At 49.1% G+C, this 16204-nt stretch overlaps 1 long non-coding RNA gene across 3 annotated transcripts; it reads left to right on the plus strand.

The window, feature by feature from the left end:
- Window positions 1–979: 979 nt before the first annotated feature.
- LOC141548642 (uncharacterized) lies at window positions 980–9400 on the plus strand. Of its 3 annotated transcripts, none has more exons than XR_012484013.1 (14): window positions 980–1174; window positions 1405–1490; window positions 1941–2115; window positions 3154–3217; window positions 3695–3775; window positions 4396–4488; window positions 4654–4712; window positions 5982–6077; window positions 6451–6557; window positions 6732–6980; window positions 7087–7175; window positions 7408–7495; window positions 7934–8176; window positions 8366–9400. It is a non-coding gene; the product is annotated as an uncharacterized LOC141548642 (long non-coding RNA). The 3 variants fall into 3 exon arrangements; XR_012484014.1 differs by having other exon boundaries at window positions 982–1174; window positions 2804–3217; XR_012484015.1 differs by having other exon boundaries at window positions 984–1174; window positions 3106–3217.
- Window positions 9401–16204: the final 6804 nt, after the last annotated feature.

A 16204-nucleotide genomic window follows, 5' to 3' on the forward strand; every position in this document is an offset into this window, starting at 1 on the left:
TTTGGTAAAGGATGTGGAAGAAGAGAACCAGGGGTCTCCCTTCTGATATAAGTCCAATTCCCAGAGTTCATCCCAGGCCCCTCAACTGCGCAGCATGGCATTCTCCTTATTCAGAAAAGTCCAAAACATTGACAGTGATTCCTAGGCAGGGTGTGAGAGAGCTTGGGGGTCCAGGAAAGCCAGACATGACTAATCCTGGTAGGGCAGAGAATTGGATGGAGGTGGAAGAGAGCCACAAGAGCCTGTTCTGGGAAGTGGGCCTAATTCTTTGGGGCCCTTTCTGCCTCCTCCACTCTCAGATGACACTAGGGGGGGGTAGTCTGGCTTTGGGAAGTATTCTAAAGAACTGAGGGTCTCCCCAAGTCAGACTGAGGGTGAAATTCAAATAAAAATAAAATTTTAGCAGACTATTGTGCTAGTAGGGAGGGGTGATTATGTCACATGATCGCCAGACCTTCATGTAGCTTCTGAACAGCAGTTTAAGGGACAAACACGTGAGTCAGCCGCCCTCCTACCCCCCAAGCGGCCAAGGAGATGAGCCAAGACTCCCTGGCAGGGTGAACGAGGGAGGCAAAGGTGACGCCACTGAAGCCAGAAGTGGGCTTCCAGGGGAGGAGAGCACTAAGCTCAGCTGGGCCGGGCCCCATGTCCCCAGAGCGAGTGCTGATGGCCCGGGAGCCTTACGAGAGGCCTGTGGGCTTCAGAGCAGGGCAGAACTCAGGCCCGGCCATTCAGCTAAGAGCTCCTCCCCCGAAGTTTATTTCAAATGTTGGACCCCATGGGATGGGTCTGCCTCCTAGTCCCTGCGTCCAAATTTCGAAATTTTGTTACAATCATTTCCAAGTTTGGTCCCACCGGTACCCCAACCGTCCCAGCACAGCCCCACCCCCATCCCCACCCTCCTCATTGTGATATCAGCAGTGACCTCACAATCACCAATAGCCTGCCTGATAGCATAAAAGAGGGAGAGGGACCACTCTCCCCTCACTGCCCCTGACTGCCAGGCAGAGCCCACTCTCCCGGGTGCCGCTTCTCTGTCTTCCTCCTCCTCCTCCCCCCTTCCTTCCTCTTCCTCCCTTCCTCTTCTTCCTCCCCCTTCTTCCTCTTCCTCCCCCTCTCTTTTTTCTATCTTTCTTAACACAGGCTTCAAGTTTCCACTTCATTCTCTTTTAAGGTAATTTAAAATATTTTTTTACTTCTTACCTAGGCAGGTATCTCCCTCCCCCCCAGGGCTCCCAGAGAGCCTGGACTCTCTCCAGCCCAGACCCTCAACCTTCCTACAGGCCATTGCTACCCTATGACCCACCACTGTGGCAGCAGAGGGTGCCCTTTTGCTCCCAGAATCCCTAGGGCACCATGGCTGGTAGGACATAATGACTCAGTCCCTGGCGGTTTGTTTTTCAGTTCTAGAGTATTTATGGCACAAACACCCCTGAGGAATACACCACTTTTTTAACAAGGGGCAGAAGAGTGTTCTGGTGCTTCCTCAGGTGAGTGAACATGGTGGGAATCTCTTGGTAGCCTGAGGGGTCACGGATTTTAGGCCTGGAAGGGAGCTTAGGGCCTTGACCGAGGGGGGAAGGGCACTCAGAGATGGGAGGGGATTTTCAGACACAGACCTAGGAAGGGGCAGAAACCCGGATATGGAGCCTGGTTCTGCTCTGACCATCTGTCAGATCCCAGATAGGAAATGAACTCCAAAGGTGTAGCAGCACCTGGGGGGGGCAGGGTGAGGGAAGCAGAAGCCTGGGCCCTTGAAAGGTCCCGAGAGCTGCCCAAGGGACAGCTGTGAGCCCCACAGCCCGCTGGGGCAGGGATCACCAGAGCTCCCAGGCCCAAAGCCTCTCCTCAGCCCGGGGGATCGCCGGGGAGTCGGGCCCCCAGCAGCGGGGAGTGTCCAGAGACTTTGGACGTCTCTGAGAGCGACCGTTGTGTTACAGAAGCAGTTAGCGAACACCGGAGAATTACCATCATTGTAACTGTAGCAGTGCCACAGGGGAACTTGAAGACCATGAAGGTTACCCCAACACCACAACCACCCATCCAACGCAGAGCAGACATGAGGAGGAGGAGGAACAGGAGACCCAGAGAAGGAAAGCAGACCACAGTCAACCAGTAAGTAGCAGCCGAGCGCGCGTCGTCCTCCCAATGTCTGGGCCAGGGTGGGAGCGCCTCCCCCTCCCCCCACGGCCCCAACCGGGTCACCTCAGGAGCCACTATTTGTCCCCCAAATCGGGATGTTCAAATATTCATTGGTAGCCTTTACCACGAGGTAGATTTAAGCAAGTAACAGTATTTATTCCTGGTGGAAAATCACCTCAACATGTGGGGCAAGACAGTGGAAAGTTGGAAGTTCCTTCTTGGAACTTTACAATACTGTTGACGTTAGCGGTTTAAAAAGAAGTACCCTGAGGGATTATGGGAGAGAGGACATCTAAAACCACCTTCTATGTGGTTCTGATTATCAGAACTGGGCAATGGGAACAGGAAACGACAGACATGGGGGGACACTGCCAAGAACTGTCCCAGAGGGGGGGGCAGGATGTTTCTGGAGCAAGGGGGTCCCTCATTAGAAGGCTCCAAGCAAAGCCTGGAGAGTCACTGGATAGATCTAGTGACCTGAGGATTAAATCACTAAGTCACAATGATAAGATTAAGATAAGTTGAGGGGCCACCCAAAAAGAAATGTCTTTTTTATTAATTAATGAACATGTTTAAGCAGAAAAAATATTTTAAAAGCAATTGTTTGGGGATTGGGTGGACAACGGAAGGATATAATCAATGCTTAAAAAATTTTTAACAGAAGGAAAGCTGAATGGACAGCAAAACGGGAGGGGTTCCTCAGGTGCAGGGCAAAGAGGCCATCCCATCCACGTACTTCTAATGACCAGTACAGGAGGGCAGGGTAAAACAACTGGGAAAGAGTGCCCCAGAACATGGACAGGATTCCTGTGCGGCACTGAAGGGACCCTCCCCGAAGCACCAGCTCTGTCTCTACCAGGGGAGACGCTTAGGAAAAACAGGGCAAAGCCACAGGGAAACAGAGTTGGGGAAACCGTTAGCTGCGCAGCAGGGAGACTCCATACTAAACCAGTTCTCCTTTAGAAGTTGGGGTACCAGATCATCACAGCTCAAAATTCTTCCTATACACAGCTGTACAAGCCTCCCCCAGACTACATCTATTGGGAAAACGGGGAAATCTTCATCAGATCATGAGGTAATCCCCCATACTCAAAGCTAAGCGACCATTGGGCCGGGAAGGGGTAACTGAAGCAGACAGCGATCCCAAGCGAGATCTTAGCCACGGGGGTGGGTGTGGGAAGGGATCTGGAGGCACAAGACCAGGGGTCTTTCAGCACAGCAGGGGGAGTCCTTCCAAATACAGCTCCAGTCCTTTTTTGAGATTTATGTGAATGAGGGAAGGGAGCCCTCCCAACAAGGTCTGGTTCCGAGCAGGGGGAGAAAACGAAAACCACAGAAATAGGTGTCCTCCAGGGAAAAAAAATTATACAAAGGAAATCCTTCAGGAGAAGTGTGGAAAGCTAGTCCTCCAATGGGGGGGAGAGAGGGGTACCTAAAACAGGACAGTTGGGGCTCTCCTAGCAAACAAGCTCTTAAGCAGCTATGATGGGGGCAGTGTGGGGCAGATCTTCCTCAGGTAGAGGACAAATGGTCTTCCTATCTATCCACATAGGTATATTTCCCCGTTTCGGAGGACAGGGTCCCTGAACAGCCTCGAAGGGGGGAGTCCTAGTAAAGGGAATTCCATCACACGGTGAGTGATTTCTATCTCATGGTGAGCAGGGGGGAGACCCTTAGGAAAATGTCAGGGTTCCTTGGGAAAGGAGAGTTGGGGGAAATGCTTAACTACATATCTGAGTTCTTGATAATATAAAAGTTCTCAATATTATGGAGTTCCAGAGCATCTCAGCTGGAAATTCTCCACAAATGCCTTTATATTCAATCAGAAATAACGGGGATCTTTAGCAGAACAGCAGGGGGTCCTCCTTAACATGGCCCAATCCACACCGGAGCCTCCCTGGGCCGCCCAGCAGGGCTTCTCCCTATTAAGATAGCTTGAATCCATTGTGGTCAGTAAGGGGAAGGGGTCCAGAGGTACAGGACCAGGGGCTTCCCTCCCTTCCCGATATAAAGCAAGTTCCCAGAGGTCACTGCCAGGCCTCTGCACAGCAGAGCATCCTCCTCATACAGAAAGGTCCCCAGCATTGACAGTGATTCCTATATGGAGGAGAGTGCTCCTTAAAGCAACTGTGCTCTCATCCCTAGCAGGGGGAGAAGCTGGGGAAAATAGCAGGGGGAGGGGCCTGCCTAGGGAAACAGCAGCAGGGAGTCCTCCATACTAAGCCAACTGTCATCTCTAATTTGGGGTTGCAGAACATGACACCTCAAAATTCTCCCTATATCTGTACGAGTCTCCCTCAGAATACACCAACTGGAACAACTGGCAAATACACAACATAACATCAGGTAATCTCCCACAGTCAAAGCTAACTGACAATTGGGCTGGGGGCGGAACTGAAGCAGCACAGCAGGGGTTCTTCTCCCTACAAGGGGTGAGGAAGGGGAAGGGATCAGGAGGAACAAGATCAGGGCTCTCCTTACCATATATATATATATATATATAATTTGCAGAGGTGCAGAGGCATCCTTCGGAAACATTAAAGGGAACCAAAGGACTGCTCCAAAACATCGTGAGTGATTTCTGTGCATCCCTAAAGGGGGGCCCCCTAAAGCAGCAGCTCTCATGGCTAGCAGGAGGGATCCTTAGGGAAATAACAGGACTCCTCCCTAAGGAAACAGCATGGGAAACTGAGAATGGGAGTTAACAACAGTTCTTCAAAATAGTCCAGTTCTCATCAACACTGTGGGGTTCCAGAGCATCCCACCTGGAAATTCTCCCCATATGCCTCCACACAGCGCTTCCTTATTGGAAATCCAGGGGAAGTCTTCTGCACAACAGCAGGCTCCCCAGGGAAACAAGTGTATTAAAGGGAGATCCTTAACTGCACAGCAGGGAGCCTCCAGTAGTCTGGCTTTGGAGGGCTCCGGGGATGTGTTTCTCCAGCTAAAGAACTCTTGCCCCAAGTCAGATTGAGGGTGAAATAAAAAATTTAAAATTTAGCAGACTATTGTGCTAGTAGGGAGGGATGGTTATGTCACATGATCGCCAGACCTTCATGTAGCTTCTGAACAGCAGTTTAAGGGACAAACACTAGAGTCAGCCGCCCTCCTACCCCCCAAGTGGCCAAGGAAATGAGCCAAGACTCCCTGGCAGGGTGAACGAGGGAGGCAAAGGTGACGCCATTGAAGCCAGAAGTGGGCTTCCAGGGGGGGAGAGCACTAAGCTCAGCTGGGCCGGGCCCCATGTCCCCAGAGCGAGTGCTGATGGCCCGGGAGCCTTACGAGAGGCCTGTGGGCTTCAGAGCAGGGCAGAACTCTGGCCGGCCATTCAGCTAAGAGCTCATCCTCCCTGGACCCCATCTGATGGGTCTGTCTCCTAATCCCTCTGTCCAAACTTGGAAATTTGGTTATTTCCATCTCCACATGCATCTGCCCCTGACCCCACCCCCACTCTTAGCTCTTAACTGTCACACCAGTGACCTCACAACCAGCAGAACCTTGGAGTTCCATCGTTTTCCTGGCAACATATGGTACACACCATTCTCCTCGCTGCCAGGCAGAGCCCATTCTCCCAGGTGCCACTTCTTCCTGCCCCTCTCCTTTCTACCAGGCTTCAGCCTTCTACTCTGCTCTTTTTAGGCATTATATTTACTCCCCATCTAGGCAGGTATCTCCCCCCCCCAGGCTCCCAGAGAGCCTGGACCACCCACATCTTAGTGGCCTAGCCATTCCTATCCTGCAACCTGCAATTGCGCCGTGCCCCTTTTGCTCCGGGAAAACCCCAAGGGCAGGTAGGAAGGACATCATTGACTCAGGTCCCTCGGTGGTTTGTTTTACAGTTATGGAGTATTTACAATTCAAAAGTCCATTACCACCAACATATCATCTCTTTGACAAGGGATAGATAGAAGAGGTTCTTCTGGAAGGTTTCCCAGGTGAGTGAACATGGTAGAAATCTAAGGGGTCATGTATAAGCAGAAAAAAAATAAAATTGTTCAGGGGGTGGGTAGACAGTGGGAGGATAAAGTCAATGCTTATTTTAACAGAGAAAAGCTGAATGGACAGCAAAATGGGAGGGGTTCCTCAGGTACAGGGCAAAGAGGCCTCCCCACCCATGTACTTCTAATGACCAGTATAGGAGGGCAGGGTAAAAACTGGGAAACAGTGCCCCAAAACATGATTCCTGTGCGGCACTGAAGGGACCCTCCCCGAAGCAACAGCTCTCTCTAGCAGGGGGAGACTTGGGAAAAAACAGGGGAAAGCTTTACCTGCTCATAGGGATATTCCATACTAAGTTCTCATCTACAGTTTAGGGTTCCAAGAGCACCACATCTCAAAATTCTCCCTATACGCCACTGTACATCTTCCTTGGAACACCTATGGGAAAATCTAGAAAACGTTCAACAGAACGTCAGGTAATCCTAGTCAAAGAAGCTAAGCAACAATTGGGTCTGAGCAGGGAGGGAGGAGGAACTGAAGCGGTCCAGCAGGGGTTCTCCCCACCAAGCTGGACCTTAGCCATTGTAGGGGGGAGGGTTCGGGAGGGACAAGAGCAGGGTTCTCCTTACTAATATAGATCTAATTTGCAGAGGGTGCAGTGGCGTCCCTCAGCACTGCAGGGAACACTCCTCCTGAAAAACCATCATCAGTGAGTTTTGAGCAGCTGAGAAGGGAGCCTCTTCAACAAAACAAAATAATCCGGTCCATAGCTGTGGGAGAACCTCAAATACAACAGGGACTCCTCCTACAGGGAGAGCATTGTGTACAAGTGGATCTGCAAGAACACCATTATATGCACAGCACGGGTTCCTCCATAGTAACCGAGTTCTCATTGACAGGTGAGTCCCGGCGTGACACAACTGATTGTATGTTCACTGGTTTCGGGGAAAATCTTTCGCCACATGGCTGGGAGTCCTCCATAACGAAGCCCGTTGTCTTCAACAGGTCCAGGTTCCGGAGCAACATCGTACAACATCGTAAAAATAGTAACAAAATGCATCTACTGGAAATAGAAAAATCTTTCGGGAGATAAGGTACTCCTCCAGAGTGGGAAAAGCCACTCCTCCATTGGTGGGGAGAGCAGGCAACCAAGCTAGATCTGATCCACTGGGGTGGGAAGAGGAAAGGATGTGGAGGAACACGACCAGGGGTCATCTCCCTTCCACATTGGCCTTGTTCTCGGGATTCGTGACCAGGCCCCTGACTGCACAGCAAGGGGGTCCAGAACATCACAGCTCAACATTTTCCCTGTATTCCTCTGCATAGGTCTCCATCAGAACACATTGATTGGAGCCAGTGGGAAATGTCCTGCAGAACAACAGCAGCAGCAGGTAATACTCAACAGCAGCAGCAGGTAATACTCCATAGACAAAAAAGCTAACTGCCAATTGGGCTGGGGGGGGGGGTGGAACTGAAGCAGCACAGCAAGGGACCCTTCCATATTACCCAACCAACACTGGTTGAGCAGCACCGCAGGGGGTTCTCCTTACAAACTAACCCTGATGCATTGTGGGTGGGGAAGGGGAAGGGATGTGGAGGGATAAGACCAGGGATCCACCTTACTCTTACTATAAGTAATTTGCAGAGGGCAGGGCAGTGGTCTTTCAGCAACTCCCTAGCAGGGGGAAGATCTCCAGGAAAACCACAGGGGAATCCTCCCTAGGGAAGCAGTGCATTGTGGGGAAGTTAGCTGCAGAGCAGGGGGGATCCTCCATAGCATACAAGTTCTTATCTAGAAAATGAGGGTCCAGAGCATCACAGCTCAAAATTCTCCCTATATTCCTCTGCATAGGTCTTCCACAAATTACATCTACTGGAAAATACTACTACATCTACTGAAAATACTGTGGAAATAACACTACATCTACTGGAAATATTGTGGAAATAACACTACATCTACTGGAAATATTGTGGAAATTCACATCATCTACTGGAAATACTGTGGAATCAATCATTCACTACATTACTGGAAATACTGTGGAAATTCACATCATCTACTGGAAATACTGTGGAATCATTCAGTATATAACATCAGGTAAGGCTCCATAGTCAAAGATCAGCATCAAGGGGTGCCCAAGTAATACTTTCTCCCAGCCAAGCGAGATCTTTTCCATAGAGGAGAGCTAGATTTTCTTAGCTGCACAGCAGGAAGCTCTCCATACTCTTTAAGTAAGTTCTCATAAATAGTGGTTCCAAAGTAACAGTGTGATGTTCCTACCTACAGATTCATGGATACTTTCGAACATATTCACTGGAAACAGGAACAATGACACAGCAGCGGGATGTTCCTGCATCTTCATGGAGAATTCCTTTGAAAATGTTCCTACCTACATATCCATGGATACTCTTTTCGAGTCCAATTCCCTGGAAACAGGATCAATGTACGCAGCAGCGGGATGTTCCTACATCTACATCTTCATGGGTATTCCTTTGAAAATACATCCTCTGCAAACAGGAACAATGTTACCGTGGGGATGTTCCTACCTACATATCCATGGATAATCCTCTTTCGAGTACAATCCCTGGAAACAGGAACAATATTACAAAGAGGGATGTTCCTACTTATAAGATTCATGGATATTCCTTTGAAGATACATCCTCTGGAAACAGGAACAATGTTACCGTGGGGATGTTCCTACCTACAATATCCATGGATACTCTTTCGAGTACATTCCCTGGAAACAGGAGCAATATATTACAAAGAGGGATGTTCCTGCCTACAAGATTCGTGGATATTCCTTCAAACACAATTCAACAATGACACGCAGGATGTTCCTTCCTACAGATTCATGGAACATTCTTATACATTCCCTGGGAACAATTATCAGCACAGCAGCACAGCCCTTTCTATACAGGGATCATCATCGGAGGAGAGTGCGTAGAAGACAATGTTGTTCCTGAGCAACAGAGCAAGTAATACCGTCATCCCTCCTAAACTTCCATCTACCTTGGAAGTGAAGGGAGCCCTCAGTATATCGAAACATCTGATTCCTAGCAGGGGAGATCTGAGGAGAGCCCAGCAGGAGGTCCCAGCGAAACACCATTGGGTTACAGTGATTTTTGGTGGAAACACTTGGCTGCACAACAGGGAGTTCAACCGGTTATTGACAGTTAACAAAAACAATTCCAAACATACCACAACAGGATTACTACCTGCCTAAATGGATACTCCTTTAAAATACATCCACTGGAAAATAGTGGGGGATCCGGCGTCAGGGAGAGAAAAAAAAATTAAAATATAAAAAAAAAAAAAAAAAAAGCTCCGAGTCGTTTATTGGCGCGGGGGGGAGGGGGGAGAGAAGGGAGAAGGGGGGAAAGGGAATCTTTCCTTGTGAAACCAGCTCTGGACCATTGTGAATTGTTTTGAACATAATTCCATATTCATGTAGCGAAAGAAAAATTAGAATTGAAGGGAAAAACCACAAAGAAAAAGCAGGAAAATAAAAAAGGTAGAAATAGTATATGCTTTGATCTGCATATTCAGTCTCCCTAGTTCTCCCTCTGGATGCAGCTGGCATTTTCCAACCCAAGTATATTACTTATCTTGGACCAAAAGAGCTAACACCAGAGTTGATCATCACATAACTTTGCTGTTGTCGTGTACGATGCTCTAACCCGCTTCTCACTTCATTTCACTAATAGTTCATGTAAGTCTGTCTCGGCTTTTCGGCTCGTTTCTTATTGAACGATAATATTCCATCAAATTCTTAAACTATTACTTACTCAGCCATTCTCCAGTTAAGCATCCATCCAGTTTCCAATTCCTTGCCGCCACAAAGTTTTTCTTAAACATTTTTGCACATGTGGCTCCTTTCCCCTCTTTGATCTCTCTGGGATGAAGACCAGTAATGAGACTACTGGATTCAAGGGTAAGAACAGTTTTATAGTCTTTTGGACATAGTTCCAAATGGCTCTCCAGTCCAGAACTCCCACCAATACAGTAATGTCCCAGTTTTCCTACATTCCCTCCAGTATTATCTTTTCCTGTCAAATGTGCCAATTCCAGATGTGAAGTGGAACCTCGACTTTTAATTTGCATTTTTGTATATGATATAGATGGTTTTAATTTCATTCAAAAATTGTTCATAGCCTTTGAGCTTTTATCATTCGAGGAATGATTTGTAATTAAAATTTGACTCAATTCTAAATTGAAGCTTTTAGCAAAAATACAAACTATAAAAATTGTTCCCCAGCTTTCTGTTTCCTTTTCAATCTTGGCTGCCTTTGGTCTTGTTTGGACAAAAACCTTTTTAATTTAATATAATTTAAATGATATAATTTGCATTTCATAATGTTCTGTTTCTTGTGGAATTCCTTCCTTTATGGATCAGACAAAGTACACTTGCTCTCCTAACTTGCTTAATAGTAACCCTATAAGTCTAAATCCTGAATCCATTTCGCCCTTATTTTGGCACAGGATGTAAGATGCTGGTCAATACCTTGTTTCTGCCATACTATTTTCCACTTTTCCCAGCAAGTTTTCTCAGTTTCTTATCCCAGAAGCTGGAGTCTTGGGGTTTATCAAGCAATAGATCACTAGAGTCATTGACTATTGTGTCTCGTGTCCCTAACCTACCTATTCTACCGATCTACCACTCTAGCCAGGACCAAATGGTTTTGAAGACCTCCACTTTAGGTCTGGGACAGCTAGGCCGTCTTCCTTTGCTTCCTCCCCCCCAATTAATTCCCTTGATATTCTTAACCTTTTGTTCTTCCAGATGAATTGGGTTACTATTTTTCCTAGCTCCACAAAGTTTTTTGGCAGTTTGACTGATTAAGTAGATTAATTTAGATAGAATTGTCATTTTTATTAGCTCAGCCTACTCATGAGCAATTGATATTTTAATTGTTTAAATCTGACTTTATATGGATGAAAAGTGTTTTCTAATTGTATCCATATAATTCCTAGGTTGGTCCAAAACAGCTCTTGTCCCTCCTGAGGGGGAGACCCTGAAGAACACAGCAGGGGGTCCTCCCAAGGTGGGGATATGGAGTAACGCTGGGGGGATTTGAGCTTCACAAGCAGGAGCTCTCCATACTAAGCCAGTTCTTGGGGGTTTCGGAGGAACCCAACTAGATGTCCTGCCCACAGACTTGACCATTCTCCTTAAGAATACATTCGCTAGAAATATTGGGGGAATCCTTCAGTAGAACAGTGGGGTTTGTTATAAGAACTCTGATCCTAGAGGAGAGGGAGGACCCTGAGCAGCAATGAAAGGAGCAAAGATGGCTCTTGTCCTAAATATGGCCTTTCTGAGCTACATTATAACGCAGGAGGTTTTCTCTTGTGAAGACAGCTCTGGTTCTTAATTGGGGGTGCCAGACTTGCACAGCAGGGAGTCTTCCATATAGACACTTCTCATCCCAAGAAGGTGATCCCAGAGGGCCTACAGAACCAGGCACACTCCTTCCTAAAAATACATCCGCCAGACATAGTGGGAGGTCCTCCACCAGGAAGTCTCCCCCCCACTCCGAAGACTTCTCTGCTCCCCCGTGTAGTAGGGTTGGGTGAAGTCCCAAAGCTGCACAGTGGGGGGTCATCCCTAGACTCCCAGCGCTGGTTCACAGTAGGGGGTGCTGGGGCAGCAGCACAGTAAGTAATCTTCAATGGGAATAGTGCTATATTTTAGCCAAAGGGGGGGGGGGCAATTTAGTAGCACAGCAGGGATTTGTCCCTTAGAAAATATTATAGTGGGAGGCCCCTGATCAGCACTGCTTGAAGTTCCTCTGAGGATAATCTTCAGGCTGGGCAGGGAATGCCCTGAGTTTCCTCCCTAAGCTCCTAATTGATAATCACTGAAAAAAAATGGCCAAGTCTCTCCATTTAGCAGGTAGCCCTTGGCCATAGTAGGGATCCCAAAGCAGATCAGTGGGGAATTCTCTCTACTCAGAGGCCTGGTCCACTATTCACGTGGCTGGTCCATAGACGTGTATCCCTGAGCAGCATAGCATATATAAAACCCCTCATAGTAAGAACTATACATATATGTGTGTGTGTGTGTGTGTGTGTGTGTGTGTGTGTACACACACACACACATAGCCATTCATAGTAGGAACTCTGTAATATAGGAGTTTCCCTTATGCAGAGACTGAGAAGGACAGCAGGGGGTGCTACCTAAGCTTAGGCCTCCTTCAATCCCCAGGGAATCTTCCCACAGCGCATAGTAGGACGTCCCCGCACACACAGTTTACAGCTCCCGGTTGAAGTTAAGATCTCTGAGCCACACAGCAAAAAGTCCCCTTGTAGTTTACACAAAGTGGAAGGCCCCAAGTGGCACCTTGTGGAGTTCCCAAACAACCCAAAATGGTTCCAAACAACACGTTAGGGAGCCCTGTGCGCATGAGCCCATAGCCGTCCTGAGTAGCCCCATGGGGAATTCTGGAAGTTTCGATCTTTAGCCAAATGTGTGTTGGGGTGGCCCCTCCCTCAGCACAGCAGGGAGTCCCCAACCATAGCTTATAGTCCTTCCCAGTAGCGGCCTATCTTTATCAAGACAGCAGGAAGTCCCCCAGCAGATTATAGTCTTTCATATAAGTCGGGTACCCTCAGCACCTCAGGGAGCCCCCCCTTAGTTTGCAATCCCAGGCCACAGTGCAAGGGGAAGGGCTGAGCGGCACACCAAAATCAGGGACCATGAGCGTCCCAGCGGGAAATCCCCTCTCCACAGTAAAGCTATTGGCTGAATTAGGGGATCTAAGCAACAAAGCGTGGATGATAGTTTACAATCCCAGGTCAAAGTGGGGCAGAGAGACAGGCCGAGAGCCCCCCGCATGAGTTACAATCCTTCAAAGACGTGGGGTTCCTTGACTAGCACCGTGGGGATCACCCCCAAACACAGCTTTTAGTCTGATTGAATGTAAAGGCCAGGGGCAGTCCAGCAGAGAGTCCCCCTGAACATACATACGGAGCTTATAGGTGCTGGCTGAAATTAGGGTCTCCCAACACAGCAGGGAGCCCCCTCACAGCTTTTAGTATCTGACAAAGAGGGGATCTCAGAGTGCTACACACACCTGACTGTCCCTGCCAAAGGGGCTCAAGTTATGACCCTCAGCATACAACCCATAGCCAAAGTGGGGGGCCCTAGCAACCCGCAGGGGAAGCCCACAAGTTTGCAAGCCCTGTCCAGATTAGAGAGAGAGTCTCAAATGCAGCTTATCGCCACTCTGGCCAAAGCGAGTGTCCCCCCACTTGCAGCAACACAGTGGGGAATTGTGGGAAGGGGCGACCAGGCAGCACCATAGGGAATGCCACACAAAGTTTACAATCCCTGACCAGGGAGCCCCCCCATACAGCCCTTTGCTGAAGTGGGTCATATAGCCCATGGTCCACATAAGGGGAGATGGGCAGAGAGTCCTCCCCCTTCTTGTAACCGTCTGCTGGGATCTGGTTATTTTGGGAGGGCAGCAGGTAATCTGGGCCTGCCTCCAAAGTCATGGGTGAGGTGGGGCTCCGTGGTTAGGAAGCACTGGTGGGCTCAGGTGAGTGGGCAAGGAGGCAGAAGGGAGGAAGAGTCCCAGCCTCTCTTGTTGTCTCCTAACTCCTCACCCCCCCCCCCCCCGTGTCTTCATCTGCAAAATGGGGATAACAATCCCAGACTCCCTGCTGTGTTGAGAGACCCTAACTTCAGCCCACAGCTATAAACGCTGTATGTTTCAGGGGTCTCCCTGCTGGACTGCCCATCGCCTCTACATTCAATCAGACTAAAAGCTGTGTTCGGGGTGATCCCCACAGTGCTACTCAAGGAACCCCACCTCTTTGAAGGCCCTCTGCCTGTCTCTGTGCCACTTTGAACTGGCATCATAAACTATGGGCACATGCCCACCTCGATGCTTAGGTCCCCATAAATCAGCCGATAGCTTTACCTTGGGGAGAGGATTCCCCACTGTGATGCTCACGGTATCAGGGCTGAGGCATCTAAAGGGCATCATAGTGCACAGAATGCTGGGGCCTGAGTCAAGAAGACCAGAGTTCAAACCCAGTCTCAGCCACTTCCTAACTGTGTGACCCTGAGCAAGTCAATTCTCTGTTTTTTGCCTCAGTTTCCTCATCTGTGAAATGAGCTGGAGAAGGAAATAGCAAGCCACTTCAATCTCTTTGCTAAGGAAACCCCATATGGGGTCAAAAAAAAAAGAATCCGATATGACTGAAAAATGAGCAGAAGGAAAAGGCAAATGAATGGCACTTTTGGCCCCTCACATTCCGACTCAACATTGACCTTTGCTCCTCAGTAGCTGGGGCCTTGACTGGTATGGGTCCCTTTCCCTGGGCCGCAGTCTCTGTTCCTCTATGGAGCTGTCAGGACAAACTATTGCCCGTCATAGGGAGCGGAGCTGCCCCAGGTAACGGGAGGAGGGAGCAATGGTTCCTCCTGTCAGCCCAGCTGCCGCCATCAGGGGCCTGAGAAGTGAGAGGAAGCCATGGAAGAGCCATTTTTCCCCCAGCAGGTTTTCAGCAGATCTAGAGTGAAGATTTGAAGGCATTTGGGTCACATGGTGCCATCGCTTGTGGGGACCTGGGTTTCAGCCCTTGCTTGGGATCATGAGCTAATCAGCCACCTGATCCCTCAGAGCCTCAGTTTCCTTAGCTGTAAAAGTGGAATGATAATTCCTCTAGTGTTTTTTTTTCTTTTTTTTCCCTCTAGTGTTTTGTTGGCCAGGTGGTTTGAAGGCTCAAATCAGGGTGGAATCCCTTCATATTACTGGCTCTCAACAACTTTTAGCAGTGAGGAGAGCTATGGGCCAGCAGCATAGTGGGCAGCAAGGATCAGTGGGAAAAAAAGACTGGGCGGATTTGAAGCAGAGAAACGTGCCGTCCACCACAAGAGGCCGCCAGTTCGGTGGCCAATGGAGAGGCCCCACAGCTGGATTCCCCCAGTAGAAAGCTCCGAGATAAGAGTCTCAAACTTCCCTTCTGTACAAAGGGCCATTTCCTTTCTCTGCCGGGGAGGGAAGTCCTCCGGCTTCAGTCTCAGCCAGAGCCTCAGGCAGCAGTCCTGGAGCACTCCAGAGCTTCCCTTCCCAGCATTCTAGGCCAAAGTCCCTCCTCCACACCTGTATCCACACCCAAGCTCACTAGGGGGGGGGGGGGGCCGCAAAAGTGCACAGTACTCACAAAAAAACAAGGAAGTGGAGAACTGTTTGAACTGACTCCTGATTTCTTTAGCGCCTGTAGACAGTTAACTCCCAACTAGGACTACGCCCTAAGGATGTCGGGAGAAGCAAAACTCCCAGCCTCTCCAGGAGACCTTAGAGCTGAATAATTACATTTCCTTGGACTTTCTTCCTCTGGCTCAGCCTCTTTCACTCTGAGGAGTTCCAGTTCTTAAGAGGGCTGAACTTTTCTTATGGAGAGAGGCCCCACCCCAAAGTCATTCAACCAAACGGATGGCCCAGAAACCTTTGTTCCGGGATCCCGAGAGCACTGTTAAGCTCCGAGGGAGGAGCTTCGCCTGGGCCCCTCGGTAGGCTAAAAGCCAGTGGGCCTGGTGATTCAATTTAGGCTGCCCAAAGTCAAATGTTAAAACGGCAGCCAAACCTCCCCACCCCTGTGCCCCGAATTAGGTTCCCCACCCTGTACCTTCTGCTTTCAGGACATCACCCCCTCCTCCAAGCACGGAAAGGGCTATAGGCAAGTATCAATAGGCACCGAAGAAACACTAGGGATGAATTTCAATTGACTAGGGGGCAGCTAGGTGGCGCAGTGGATAGAATTTCAGCCCTGAAGTCAGGAGGACCCGAGTTCAAATGTGACCTCAGACACATAACACTTCCTAGCTGTGTGACCCTGGGCAAGTCACTTAACCCTAGCCTGGGGGGGGGAATTTCAATAGACTAGTGTAGTTACTGAGCCGAGTGCTCTTGCCCCCTTGCTTAGCTTCTTGAGGCTCCCTGGGAATACGCAGCTCCTCGTGTGGGAACCCCCCTTCTTCAGGATGCACATTTCTGTGCCTGGAGGCTCAGGGAAGCTCAGGAAATGGAAGGCCGATGGAGTGTTCGGAAAGGAACAGGGTTATTGGGGCTAGATACAAAGCCTGCTAGGGAAAAGGAGAGTGATGTAACCTGA

The sequence above is a fragment of the Sminthopsis crassicaudata genome, chromosome X, assembly GCF_048593235.1.
Source record: "Sminthopsis crassicaudata isolate SCR6 chromosome X, ASM4859323v1, whole genome shotgun sequence".
NCBI lineage: Eukaryota > Metazoa > Chordata > Mammalia > Dasyuromorphia > Dasyuridae > Sminthopsis > Sminthopsis crassicaudata.